The following is a 15,201-nucleotide window of genomic DNA, read 5'->3' as shown; positions in this document are numbered from 1 at the left end:
TGTAACTCGCCAAGAGGGGGTGAATAGGTGATATAGTACACGATTACCGTTGCTCGATAAACAAAAAGAATACACAAAATTATACACTGTTTAATCAATTAAACACAACTATAATCGATTAACTCGTTCTGCTATTAATCGATTAAACACAACTATAATCGATTAAACACCTTAATCAATTATTTAGTTCTTGTTCAATGAAAACATTTTTCTTTCGATCTCCAAGATTACCAAGATTCAACTAAACTTATATGCACTGATTACAGAAGATTAAGAACAATAAAATGCACAATACAGAATATGCAATTAACACAAAAAAATATGCATGTCAAATTAAGTAAATCAAGTAATACATAAATATAAAAAGATAAGGGATAAGAAGAATGAGGCACGACTTTTTCTCCTGGTTCATTTGCGGTCCACTGTAAACTACATCCAGGTCCCCCTTATGATCTTGAGAGATTTTTCTTCACTATGGAATCTTAATGATTCTTACAAACAAACTTCCATTACAAGATGCAAGACACTACTTTCTTGATCTCTATGAACTTGACAACCTCGGTTTGACCTCTCTCTCTCTCGCCTACTAAGATCTTCTATCTATTCTGTTTTTAACTGCAGTTAATATACCGTTCTTGTGAATGAGATTCTCATGGACCATGTATTCTCTGGGATTTATAGCGATTATCTCCACATTAGATGTGTCGATCCCTAGATGATCAATGACACAGGAGATAAAGATCCACTATGCCAATAGTCTTGAAGAAGACGATGCAATGCCATACATCACTTTCAAAATCTCGTCGGGTCAGCTTATCAGAATTCCTTCCTTAACAAGAAACATTAACTTCAGATCATTCACTGTTGGTTGCACGTGATTTGTGTTTTGCTGAACCAGAGTGTAACCTATCAAGTAGTGTAATAGCTTGTTTTTCACGGTTAATGAGCCTTCCTTTGTAAGCTCACCTTGGACAACTTAGTGAGGTCCCCTCAAACATGACTTGTACATCTCTGTAGAGTCATACACGTACCATTTTTCACTGGTACAATCTCTGAGGAAACCACCATCACATGCCAAGCCTCCAACAACCATACAAAACACATCGTTTAGCAATATCGGCTTACCTTGCACCATATTTCTATATCCACCATCCTTGTACTAAAAGTTAGCATAGAATTACCAAACAAGAGAGGGGCATATCGAATGTATGTTAGTTTCCGGCTACTAAACCTAGCCAAAATTTCTGCTTAAAGAGCAAGAGCATAGAATGGGTCTAAACCCAGAGATGGATTATGCCCAGCATTGGAAGAAGACCCACCATCATCGAAATTTCTTGTATGTCCTCGATGACGCATAAAATGGTTTGATCCAGCGGTATGTTTTACTCTTTTAGGTCTCTCATTACTTATTTTGGCAGAAATATAGGATGAATAATCGATTAAGAAGGAAATTTGAAGTTAGGTTTAGAAAGGGGGTAAGCTTAGATTATTCAATTTCAACCGAATTGATGGGTTAGAGGATTAGAGGAGAAAAGAAACAGAGATTGGGTAGCTTTAATATGAGTTTGCGGATGAATTACATGATTAATTTGGGACAAGAAGACAGATTGCACAAGGTTATGGTTTAAAGAAACATAACCCAAAATTGTATTTGAATCTGTTTTGTGACTACACTTAATTGATTAACCTCTATGTTAATCGATTAACGAGATTTTAATTTTAACACAATTAATCCATTATGTTTTAGCTTAATCGATTAAAATTTTATAACATTTTTAGCCCAGGTAGTCGACTAAGAGAGCAAATAATGAATTAAAACATATAGAAAAAGCTAAAGTAATCGATTAAAACACAGAACAACTGATTAAATGAGTCACAAAAATAGATTTTGGCACAGTTTGAATTAGGTTAGAGGTTTGCTAAGACTCTAAGATGAAAGATCTATCCTAAACACTTAATGAACACTTAACACAGAACCAAAAGATACATGAAAACATATTCAATCAAGAATTCATTATACAATTAGGAATACATGCATTAATCTAGGATTATCTAGATGCCTAGCATGCATACACTTAGGTAATATATCATACAAAATATGTGATTAGACATTATAGTGCAAAACATGTCATGATATTTGGTTACCTCATATGCTTAACCTCATCCTTATCAAGATGCTAGAATTTTGCCATATTTGATGTCTTCTTTGACATTTCTTCAATTCCTTATTCTTATCTTTTTCTTGCATACCATATCAATTCCTTAAAGATTATCCTCATGAGTACCTACAAAAACATTAAGCATACTTTTCTTCTCTTTTGGAGATGGCTTAATCAAGCATTAAATTCACATAGGTTTTCTTAAAATTTGTCTTGGTCAATGACATTAATATGAGATTTACCTTGTTGTGCTTCAATATGATTAGAATATCATAGATAATATTTCTACATTTACTTCTAAATCAAAATATGGTTGAAATATTCTTATACTTGTTGCTTTTAAGAGCATGTAAATGTGAAACACAAAGCATTTGGCCTAAAAATGATTTATGGGGGATTTCATGATTCTTGAAATTATGGCCTCACTAGGATTTCATGATAGTATGTTTATACCACTTAAAGTATGTAATACTTGGAGTTTATAAAGAATACCTTATTTACCTTTGTAGCACAGTACTTCCTAATTTCAAGCATTTGAGTTCACAAGTTGCTCATATGTGTCATAATCCATTTTCCTTTGGTGACAAGTCAAAGAAGTTTGATCTTCTCACCTTCCATGTGCCTAGAACACTTGTTGCCCATACGAAAGTTGAAGTTCATATGTCCTTAGGCACACCTACAAAACAAGATTACTTGCATTTCTTGGGTATCCAACTAATCTTGGGTCCCTTGATATTAGTAGCTTGGTGATTTTGTTTCTTAGTAATCCACATATAATTTCCATTTGGAACATCATGCATTCTAACATTACATGTATTCAAAGTGTGACCATGCAATCTACAATAAAAGCAAGTAGGGGATTCAAGATATGAAATTTTCAGAACATCTACCCGTTTCTTGTGAAATGTGTTCTTTGCATGCATATATCCCAAACTAGATCCAATCCCAACATTTTTACATGTAACAAGTAAGTTGTTTGATTTGTGACTACTAGATATGAAATTATCAATTTTATCCTTTAAAACAATTTTTTTATTTTCAATGCAAATGCAATTTTCACAAGTAGATATCACATTTAAATTAGAAGTACAATTACATGAAAAGTTAGCACATTTAGCATCTAAGGTTTCATTTTCAGTTTTCAGCATATCAATGAAATTTTGCAATTCACATATTTTCTTTTCAAGATCTAAAATTAACCCTTTTCTTTCTAGACACTTTTTACCCAACTTTTTAAGATCTTCATGTTTTTCAACATAAGCATCATAAAGCATGTAATATGTGGGAAATTAATCGAAATTTGAAATAGAATCGAATGAGTGTACCTCACCAGACTCATCTTGCTCACTTACTTTGCAAGTATTCAAATTTTGAACCATTAGACAAATCTTGTTTGATTCTTCATCTTTCGAGATGCTTGTTCATGTATCGTTCTCTTCCGGTGCATCCCAAACAATGTATGCCTGCTTAGCTTTTATGTCCCGAGAGTCTTTCTTGTTATCATGTTCATTCTTCTTGGAAGAGGTAGGACATGTGTACTTTATGCGGCCTACTTTCCCACTCTTATGACAAGTTGCTTTGTCCTTGAGATACTTACTCATTTTGATTGAACATTCTTCATCTTCCTTATGAAGCTTCTTGAGTCGTCAATTCTTTCTTAAGTACTTTCTGAATTTGTTGATAAGGAGGGACATGGCTTCATCATTCATATTGGAATCAGACTTATCGTCATCATCATATATCTCCTTTTGACTTCTTGCATGTGGTTTTGTCACTTTGAAGGAGATTCTTATGATGTTCTCGTCCATTTGCTCTTTGAGTGCCAAACGTCTTAATTTCAAATCGTGTTCTTGATATTTGCCAAATAATGTTGCGAGCGTCATTTGTTCCAAGTCCTTTGACTCCATGATGGCAGTCACCTTGAGTTGCCATTTCCTGTCCAGACATCTCAACACTTTAACTATTAGTTCATGTTTGGCAAATGATTTATCTAATGATTAATAATGTGATTAAATCATTTTTACAAATCAGAAACAGACTCATGTAGAAACATGCGAAAAACTCATACTCATGCATCAATGTATTCGATCTATATAGTTTGACCTCACTAGTGCCTTCAGGGGTTACTTGTAAAGTGTTCCACATATCCTTGGTACTATCGCACTGAGAAATCCTAAAGAACTCATCGTATGAGAGTGTGGAGGTTATAATATTTTTCGCTTTCAAATCAAGTTGCACTTTTCTCTTTTCCTCATTGGTCAAAAGACTTCTAGGTTTCTCTTTGGTTTCTCCGTTCACTATGTGTAGTGGAACGAAAGGTCCATATTCTACGAAATCTAAAACTTCCGTATCAATGGCCTCAATAAATATCTCATTTAGATTTTCTAGTAGGCGTACCCCTCGCCACTAAAAACCGGAGGGCGATCGATGGATGTGTCATTGCCGCTAAAAGGGTTAGAAGAGTCCATGGTAAAAGTGCCTAAGATCAATGATCTAAGCGGCTAAGCTAGCACAGTCGTAATAGCTCTTATACCACTTGTTGGGTCCCATAAGGCTCTATAGCTCACCTAGAGGGGGTGAATTGGTGATACGGTACATGATTATCATTGCTCGATAAACAAACAGAATACAAAAAAATATACATCGTTTAATCGATTAAACACAACTATAGTCAATTAACTCGTTCTACTATTAATCGATTAACTAAACACCTTAATCCATTATTTAGTTCTTGTTCAATGAAAATAGTTTTCTTTCGATCTCCAAGATTACCAAGATTCAACTAAACTTATATGCACTGACCATAGGAGATTAAGAATAGTAAATGCACAACATAAAATATGAAATTAACACAGAAAGATATGCATGTCAAGTTAAGTAAATCAAATAATACAAAAATATAAAAAAGATAAGGGATAATAAGAAGGAGATACAGTTTTTTATCCTGATTCATTTGCGGTCCACTACAAACTACATCCAGACACCCCCTTCTGATTTTAGGAGATTTTTTTCACTATGGAATCTTAATGTATTCTTACAAACAAACTTCCAATACAAGACGCAAGATACTACTTTATTGATCTCTATGAAATTGACAATCTCAGTTTGACCTCTTTGTCTCGTCTACTAAGATCTCCTATCTTTTTTCAATTAGGCCCGAGCCATGTATGGCTCAATACCAAGACGTCTTGCTTCTCGTGAAGATACACCTAACAATAGCTAGGATTTTTCCCAAACCTATTCTCCTTTAATAGTGATACCAATCACACCAAGGGAATATGTTATTGCCTTGTCTAACAATTCTTTCAAGTTATGTGTGCACCTCAATGTGCAGATTTAACCACTCTTCTTATAATCTAAGAACCCTTCTAAATATCTTACAATTACATAACAGAAAACGTGAGATACAAGGTTTCTTTATAATGATTCACCATTTTCTCTTTTTCAAAAGAACACTTTGGAAAATCTCTCTAAAGATATGAAAGTGAAAGAGCTTAAGATTTTCTGAACAATGTGTAATATGTTTTTCCTATTCATGTATATTATAAAGCAATATGAAAAACTTGGGTTAATATACCATTATGTTTTTAATTGCAGTTAATCAATTATATCTTAAACTTAATCGATTAAAGAGTTCTTGAAAATACCAGAAAACAGAAATAGTAACAAACCTTAATCGATTAAACCCATACTTAATTGATTAATGGGTTCCCAAGAATTCAATGCTTAATCGATTAAAATATCTCTTAATCAATTAATAGTTTTCCAAAATGATATTTCAATGATGTATGAACCTCCTACATGATTTATAAAAGAATGATGCATGCCTTTGAATGATGTATGATTTAAAAACTCTTTTTAAATGCATTAACATATGATCCTATATGTATGCATGTGCATGTAAATCATGTATACGCATGTAAGTCTCATTTTAGTTATGATTGATTTTAGCTTTTGAGACTTTCATTGGGGTTCATCCTAACCTAGACTTTTACTAAGAAAACATCCTAAGACCTAATAAAGATATAAAATACTTAGCCTCTACACCTTCTTGAATGCTTTGCCTTGTGTGAACTTGAGTCGTAATTATATTGTTGACATTTTTGTTTTGTTGATTTGCTCATCCCTTCAAGTTTGTCCTTGATCATTAATCTTTGTTGTTGATTCTTGTTCTTTTCAAACTTTGTCTTTCATCAACCTTTGTCTTCATCAAAATATAAGTGATCCACGCTTGCATACACAATCTTGCTCATTCATGCATGCTTGCATCTTCATAGATTATTTGGGGTATTAAGTCTTTGTGTAATATCTATGATCATGGTTATATATTTTCTATTTTTAGAAAGTTGGTTAAATCTTTTAGTGTTTTAGAATCTATTAGTAGTTTTTAGTTTCAATTATTGTGTGTTTGTTTTAGTATAAATAGGAGCTTTTCTTTGAGTCAAAATTGTCAATATAATATTCAATATCCACATCAATAAAAGGCATAGAGGTATTTTTCATCTTCTTGATTGTTCTTTCCTTTGAATACTTTGCAACTTTACTCAATCATCTCCAATGAAAATTGTTGTTCTAAGATGGTATCAGAGCATCTTTTGATGCTTTACTGCGCCTTCTCCTTGTTCCATTGATATTTTATTTTATCACTCTGTTAGAATTCATCTCTCTTCTTCATATATTCTTGATAATGGCCACCACCGTGAGCATCCTCAACCCCATCAATGACCCATCCAGCGTGTACTACATGCATCCTAATGAAAGTTAAGTAGTTGTGTTGGCCACTCCTCCTTTAACAAGAACCAATTATCACTCTTGGTCTAGGGAAATGATGATGGCATTGAAGTATAAGAATAAACTTCAGTTTATTGATGGCACTCTTTCAAGACCAAGCACTGATGATTCCTCTTTTGGATCTTAGGACAAATGCAACACTCTTGTCCTCTCATGGATCAATCACTCACTAGATAGGTCAATCTCGAAAAGTGTTCTTTGGATGGATACTGCATTTGAAGTATGTGAAGATATGAAAGAAAGATATTGTCAAGGGGATGTGTTTAGGATATGTGACCTTCAAGAAGAAATATATAGTGCAAGACAAGGAAACAAATGTATCAATGCATATCATATACACCTGAAAGGTTTATGGCAGGAACCGATGAATTTTAGACCTTTACCCTCATGCCCAATTCAGTGTGATTCTAACCTTGCAAATTTAGTTAGAAACTATAGGGATGATGGTTGTGTCATCAGTTTCCTTAAGGGTCTCAATGAGCAGTATGCAACAGTAAGATCCCATATTATGCTCATTGATCCACTGTCATCTTTAAACAAAGTCTTCTCCTTGTTAATTCAACAAGAAAGACAATTAAACTTTCCTAAATTTTTTGGAAGATCCAAAAATCCTAATTAGCAATTTTGTTGAAGCTACTACAAAAGGAATATTCAGAGGAAAATGAGTTACATCCACTGGATACAATAGCACAAGAAAAGATAATGGCTGCAATAGCTTCAGAGGAAGAGGATCTAGTTTTAAACTTTGTTCCTTCTGCAATAAGAGTAGTCATACTATGGATGTATGTTATAAAAGACATGGCTTCCCTCTGAAATATAAGAGAAATAGCAACATTAACCTTGCCAACACGAATGATGAAGAGCAAAGTGTTAAAGACAATTTAGGAGGATTCACAGTTGAGCAGCACGAAGCCATTCTTGCCATGCTAAAGGAACCAACTAATGTTCAAGTAACAAACCAGATTGTCAATGTTGAATCTTCAAATCCAGGTGCCCTATGACCCCTATAACTATGATTTGCCCTTCTGAAACAAAAGATTGGGTTCTTGATACAAATCAACTAATCATGTTTGTTTCTCTTCATCAGAATTCCAATCTTTTAGAAAGAATCATCCTATACAAATCAGATTGCCTAATAACAATGGTGTAATGAGTAATATTGCCGGAACAATCAGTTTTTCTAAAGATCTCTGCCTTAGTAATGTGTTTTATATCCCTAAATTCAATTTGAATCTCATATCTGTATCTAAGTTAACCTCTGCCCTTAACTGCAAGCTGAACTTCACCAACACCAAATGTGTGATGCAGAAGGAGTCCACCTTGAGGATGATTGGTGCAGCTAAGGCTATAAATGGTCTATACATCATTAGTTCTAGGGACTTGAATTACCGTTACAATAGCATCATCAATAATGTTAGAAACAATAAACATGTTGATAATGATATTTGACATAAAAGAATGGGACAACCCTCAAATATCAAACTTACCATATTGAATAAAAAGTTCCCATTCATTCAGGCTAGAAACACCAATGAACCTTGTCATATTTGTCACTATGTTAAGCAGAGAAAACTTCCTTTTCAAAACAACAACACTGACTCGACTCATATTTTTTATCTTTTTCATGTTGACATTTGGGGCCCTATATCCATTCCTTCAATTATTGGGCATAAATTTTTCCTAACCATAGTTGATAACAAGTCAAGACATACATGGATTTATTTCATGAAGGCAAAATCTGAAGCCTCATACCTTGTAAAATCTTTCTTTAGTCTTGTAGAAACTCAATTCAGTTTAAAGGTCAAGGTCATTAGATCTGATAATGGACCTGAATTCAAACAATGAATTCTATAGTTTGAAGGGTGTTGTTCATCAAATAAGTTGTGTTGAAAACCCTCAATAAAATAGAATTGTTGATAGGAAACATCAACATATACTTGGAGTCACTAGAGCTCTCATGTAGCAATCTTCTTTGCCTAAGTGTTTTTTGGAACTATGCAGTTGTCCATGTTGTCCATTTAATCAATAGACATTCATCTATATATCTTAGTAATTTTTCTCCCTATGAGAAATTATACAATCATGAACCCTACCTGATAAATCTAAGGGTCTTTGGATGTTTGCGTTTTGCTTCTACCATCACAAGTCATATAAAGAAACTGGATTCTAGAGCCAGAAAATGTGTATTTCTAGGATTTAAGGCTGGAACTAAGGGCTATGTTATGTTTGACTATTTAAACAAAGAAATTTTTATATCTAGGAATGTGAATTTTTATGAAGATATTTTCCCTTTTGCTAGTGACAACATTACTACAGAGCAGGATAATAACCTTTCTGGCCCTGCTTCACCCCTTAATATTAGAGACCATTTTCTTGATCATGATACTCTCAGTTACTCCTATGTCAATCCTAATGATCAAGATAATACTCAATGTGCCAACACTTACCTTGCCCCTGAACATCCTAAGGGATTTAATCATGATCAACCTATTGATGATAGTCAACCTTCTTATATGAATTTGAGAAGGTCTACTAGGGATATAAATCCTCCTAATTACTCAAAGGATTATCGGTGCTTCTTAGGAGGTCACGTTCCCTATCAAGACAAGTGCAAAGTTAAATATCCTTTATCTCAAGTCTTATCCTATGAAAGACTTTCTGAGCAACATAAGACTTTTTCTTTGACAATTACCTCTGACTCAAAACCTGAGTCATATGAAGAAGCCACTAAGCATCAACATTGTATAGATGCTATCCATAAAGAATTAGAGACCCTTGAGAAAAATAATACTTGAATCCTCAACAGTCTGCCTAATGACAAAAAGGCTATAGGCTACAAGTGGATTTTCAAGATTAAGCATCTTGTTGATGAAAATATAGAGAGATATAAGGCTAGACTTATTTAGTTATTTCTAAGAGCATCTCCAACGGAGAATAACATTTTTATTCTTATTTGGGTCTCACACATTATTTTATAATTTAGTACAAATCCCCATGAAATAAGAACATCTACTTTTTTTACAATGACAAACATCATTCTTATTCTTATTTGGGTCCCACAACATCTACCTTTTTCCACACCATCTACCTTTCTCCTCACTTTCCTTTGGTTAAGAACAACCAAGAATTGTTCTTATTTAAGAACAAAATTCAGGAAATAAGAATGACGCAGTGGAGAACAAATTAAGAATATTCTTATTCCGTTAAGAACAACCTTAAGAACAATCACTGCGGTTGCTCTAAGGGATACACTCAAACGAAAGGAATTGATTATATTGAAACTTTTAGTCATGTTATTAAATTCACCACCGTTAGAACTATTTTGGCTTTAGCTTCCATAAAAGGATGTCATCTACATCAATTAGATGTGAATACTGTCTTTTTTGCATGGTGATCTTATTGAGAAGGTTTATATGAAACCTCCTCCAGGACTTAACATTTCCAACAAACCCCTTGTCTACAAGCTTGAAAAATCACTCGATGAATTAAAACAAGTTAGTAGACAATGGAATGTCAAGCTTACCTCTATTTTCATCAAAGCAGGCTATGTCCAATCCAAGGCTGATTACTCCCTATTCATCAAAATTGTTCCAAACAATTACACAATTATTCTTGTATATGTGGATGATCTTATTATTGAAGGGGATAATCAGATTGAAATTCAAGCTGTTAAGGAGTGGCTTGACAAATAAGTTCAGTTTTAAGGATCTTGGAACACTTAAATACTTCCTTGGTATGAAAGTAGCCAGGAAAAGACATGGATTTAATCACTATCAAAGGAAATATGCCCTTGATTTACTTAAGATGTAGGTGTCTTGGCTTCCAAGCCTAAATCTAGTCCTATGGACAACAATGCAAAACTACACAACAATTCTAGTGATCTGTACTCTAATGTTACCTCCTATAAGAAGATGATGGGAAAAATGGTTTACCTTACTCATACAAGGCCAAATATTTCCTACTATGTTGGACAATTAAGCCAATTATTGGCTGCACCAAAAGTTGAACATTTCAGAGCTGCCTTAAGGGTTCTCAAATATATAAAAGCAGCCATAGGGAAAGGTCTTTACTTCCCTTCAGAAAACACTTGAAAGGATTTAGTGATTCTGATTGGGTTGCATGCCTTAACACTAAGAGATCAATCACGAGGTTTTGTTTCTTTCTTGAAGATTCTTTAATCTCATGGAAAAGTAAGAGACATAAAATTGTCTCAAGATCTTCTGCTGAGGCAGAAGATAGAGCTTTGGCTCTTACTGGTTGTAAAGGTCAATGGCTCATGTACCTTTTTGATGACTTGCATCTTAATCATGATGGACCAGTTGTCTTATACTGTGACAATCAATCAGCTCTTCACATAGTTGTTAATCTTGTTTTCCATGAAAGAACTAAACACATAGAGATAAATTGTCACTTTATAAGGGAAAAAGTCCTAAGTGGTGTGGTTCACTTTGTGCCAATTGTTAGCAATATGCAAGTTGGTGACATTTTCACTAAAGCTCAACCCCTGGAATGTTTTCCAACAATGTGTCCAAGCTTGGATTGTGTAACATACATATTCCAGCTTGTGGGGGGGGGGGGGATGTTAATCTTAGTCTATTCTCATTATCTATCTGGTTCTGCATATTGCAGATTTGGATGCAGAAATGGATGCAGAGATGATTATGCAGGCAAATGCAAACATGGGTGCAAAGATGATTATGTAGGAAACATGTTGATGCAAAGATGTTTTGTATGCATATATATCTAATTACATTATGTTTTGGCAACTGGACAACAAAAGTGATACACCTTTGACTCTATATGAAGTAGAACTCGATATACTATGGGTTGATGCCCGTAAGAACAAGGATGGTGTCATCGACAATGAGAAAGTTCAAGAAGTGGCAAAACGTGTTGTAAGTGCTCATTTTTTAATTATACTTAATTTATCAAAGTGTGATTAATTAACATTATGTTTTTTCTTGATTTGAAAGGTTGCCCTAAAATAAAAGGAGGCACATCTGGATAGTCGGATAATACTTGATAAGGCACTAGGACTCCCTATTTACCCTGGTCGTATCCGGGGTGTGGGATTTGGGGTTAGCCAACGAACATTTATACTCCAGCCAAAGCGTGCAACCAAAGCCCAAATGAGTCAGGTTCAAAATAAATTGGATGCCCTCATGCAACAATTCAACATATTTGAGCAATCAATGAAGGTGAAGCAAGCTGAGTGGCAATGACTAGCTAGTGTTGCTGGCATTGTTCCTTCAACGATCAATGAGAGTTGCACACTTGCTCCTTACAACATTCTCATTCCGATTCTCATTCCTGAGGTAATTTAGTTAACTTATTTTAATTTATTTCCCATTTAGTTTATAGTCGTAAACTAATTATATGTTTTAACTAACATAGAGTGAATCGGCTCTTCCAAACTTTTTCTGGATACCCCAACTAGATGAGTGGTGTGTGTTTGGAAAGTGCACAAGTCAGCCGATGTTATGCTGCATAATGTACGTATCCCACGCCATCATGTGAAGGTCTCGATTGATGTTACAATCGACAATGATGCATTGCTGCCAATTCTTCTCGATAGAAGTTGGGAGATGATACAAAAATTATATCAATTCCAATGAAGTCTTTGAGAATAATATTGACGAATACATTAGCATCAATGAAGTCCAGGATGTATATAAACATGAATGGATAGGTGCAACTGCTATATGTGTATATATGAGGTAAATTATGTTTTCTTAACTTCTCGCTTTTGCATGGAGGTGTGTTATAATTAACTAACATTTGTGTTATATATAGTATGTACTTGTATTAAAATGTTGTTTCAGTAAATAAGACAAATGTGATGTTCATATTCCCACACGTTACCGCTTTGGTGTCGAGTGACAAAAAAAAGATTGGGGAACATACAAAACGAATTGCAGATACTCTCCTCATTCATAAAGAAGCTGCAGATTTATTTCTTGCACCTTTTAATACCGATTGAGCATTTTTAATTGTCTTTTATATTTCTGTCTTTAGTATGTTTGATGTGCTTAACATTTCCTGACCATGTACATATATTTTTAGGCAATATTGGCTTTTGGTTACCATTAATCGGGTCAATGAAGAAATATACTACTTTGACTCATTGACACATGGTGATTCGGACAAGTACCCTTCTATGAAAGAATTATTTTTTAAGTAAGTTGATTACTCATTTAAACTTTTAGTTACACTTTCACTTTCCTAGTTGTTTCGTAATTAAGTACATTTTCTATTGTTTAGTGCAGTGAGAGTTTACAGAGGCTGTAATCATTCCAGAAAAACAATATCACAACACAAAATCAAGTGGAATCATATAAAAGTATTGACACAAATCATCTCAAACAATTATATGTGTAGTGTATTCATATTTCAACTAAGGTTATACTTATACATTTACTTCATTTTAATTGTAGACCCATTGTCTAATAAACGAGGTAGATTGCGACTATTATACGCTGAAATTCATGAAGGAGATCATTCAACAATGGCCAACCAATGAAATCAAGTTTGTTGGCAAATCATATACAGATGGCCAAGTCAACCAGATTAGAGAACATTGATCAAAGTTTGTGCTTAGTTTTGTTGGCAAATCATAGGTATACTATATTTTTGCACAGATTGTACATTAGAGAATTCAATTAATTTTAAATGTAATGTATATGACTTGGTGTATGTAATATATGTTTCTATAACATTATAGTGTAATTAATATTCAATATATAAATTCAATTGAAATTCAGTTGCGCTCATATAGTTGTGATTTGGTGATTCTGTATACATTCAGTTTGTTGTTTTGTTCTATTTCTGTATGCATTCAGGTTATTTTATGTTGTGTGCTTAACTATATAGAATTAGTACTAGTGGTCTTCAACAATATTTTTGTGTGAATATGTTGTTGTTATACCTATACAACTAACAAGTTACCCGTGCGAATGCACGTGGCGGTATTTTTTACCATATGATTAAGAACATATATATTATATCTATATTATTTCTTTAAGATAAGGAACAAATTCAAATTTTGTTATTTTGAAATTGATATATCTTTCAAAATTCAATGTTCTTCATTGTTCAACATCACAAATATTAAATATACACAATATAATATTGTGGAAAAACTTGATTAAATGATCAGGAAGACCAAAAATTATAAATGCATTTAAAAATTGATGAGTTAATAAGTTGAATTTTGGTCCTCATTAGTATTACACATATCAATAGAATCAAAATTATTGTATTCATTTTTAACACCTAATATTGTGAAGTTCAGAAATATTTGCTTCAACTTAATAACTGATTGAATTAAAGTATAATTTTTTTTATTTTGAATTAAACCAAAAAAAATCATGTATTTGTTCAATAACTTTAATTGGATTATAAAAACTCTTTGGTTATAAAAACTCTTTATTTTTTTAGCGATCTTGTAGATTGGATAAGTACTTTGAACTATGACATCTATTGGATTGTCAAAATTAACAAATGTATATGTCATTAGATATGTAATGAAATAGTTATGAGAATTGTAAAAAATTATAATTTAACTAATACATACTAATTTTATTATATTTTTGTGTTAGCGATTATGTACAATTACAATAGTTTATTATAATATTTTAAAATTGTATCATTGTCTTGATTATTTGTCTTCATCCATAGTTTTTATACAATAATATTTTAATGATCTATAGAGAGTGATAGATGACAAATAAAATGATTAAATGATATTAATTATAATTTAACTAATACATAGTTATGAGAATTGTAAAAAAAATTATAATTTAACTAATACATACTAATTTTATTATATTTCTGTGTTAGCGATTATGTACAATTACAATAGTTTATTATAATTTTAAAATTGTATCATTGTCTTAATTATTTGTCTTCATCCACAGTTTTTATACAATAATATTTGAATGATCTATAGAGAGTGATAGATGACAAATAAAATGATTAAATGATATTAATTGGGATAATTTTAAACTCTATTTCAAAGTGTAATTACTACGTATTCCATTTACTATAATTAAAATATATTTTCAAATTTCCTAACAAATTTAATACATAATTTTAAAATAGAAACTAAATCATCATAATTAAATAGAAGAGGTCCACTAACTGCAAGAATAAGTTTTTTAAACTTAATCCATACCTTAGCCATCAATTATAGGGAAATCCAATTGTTTGAATTAGTGAGTAGATCTAAATTATTAGTTATCCCTATAATTGA

This window comes from Lupinus angustifolius, chromosome LG10, assembly GCF_001865875.1.
Source record: "Lupinus angustifolius cultivar Tanjil chromosome LG10, LupAngTanjil_v1.0, whole genome shotgun sequence".
Classification (NCBI taxonomy): Eukaryota; Viridiplantae; Streptophyta; class Magnoliopsida; order Fabales; family Fabaceae; genus Lupinus; species Lupinus angustifolius.
This window is presented reverse-complemented; position numbering follows the sequence as displayed.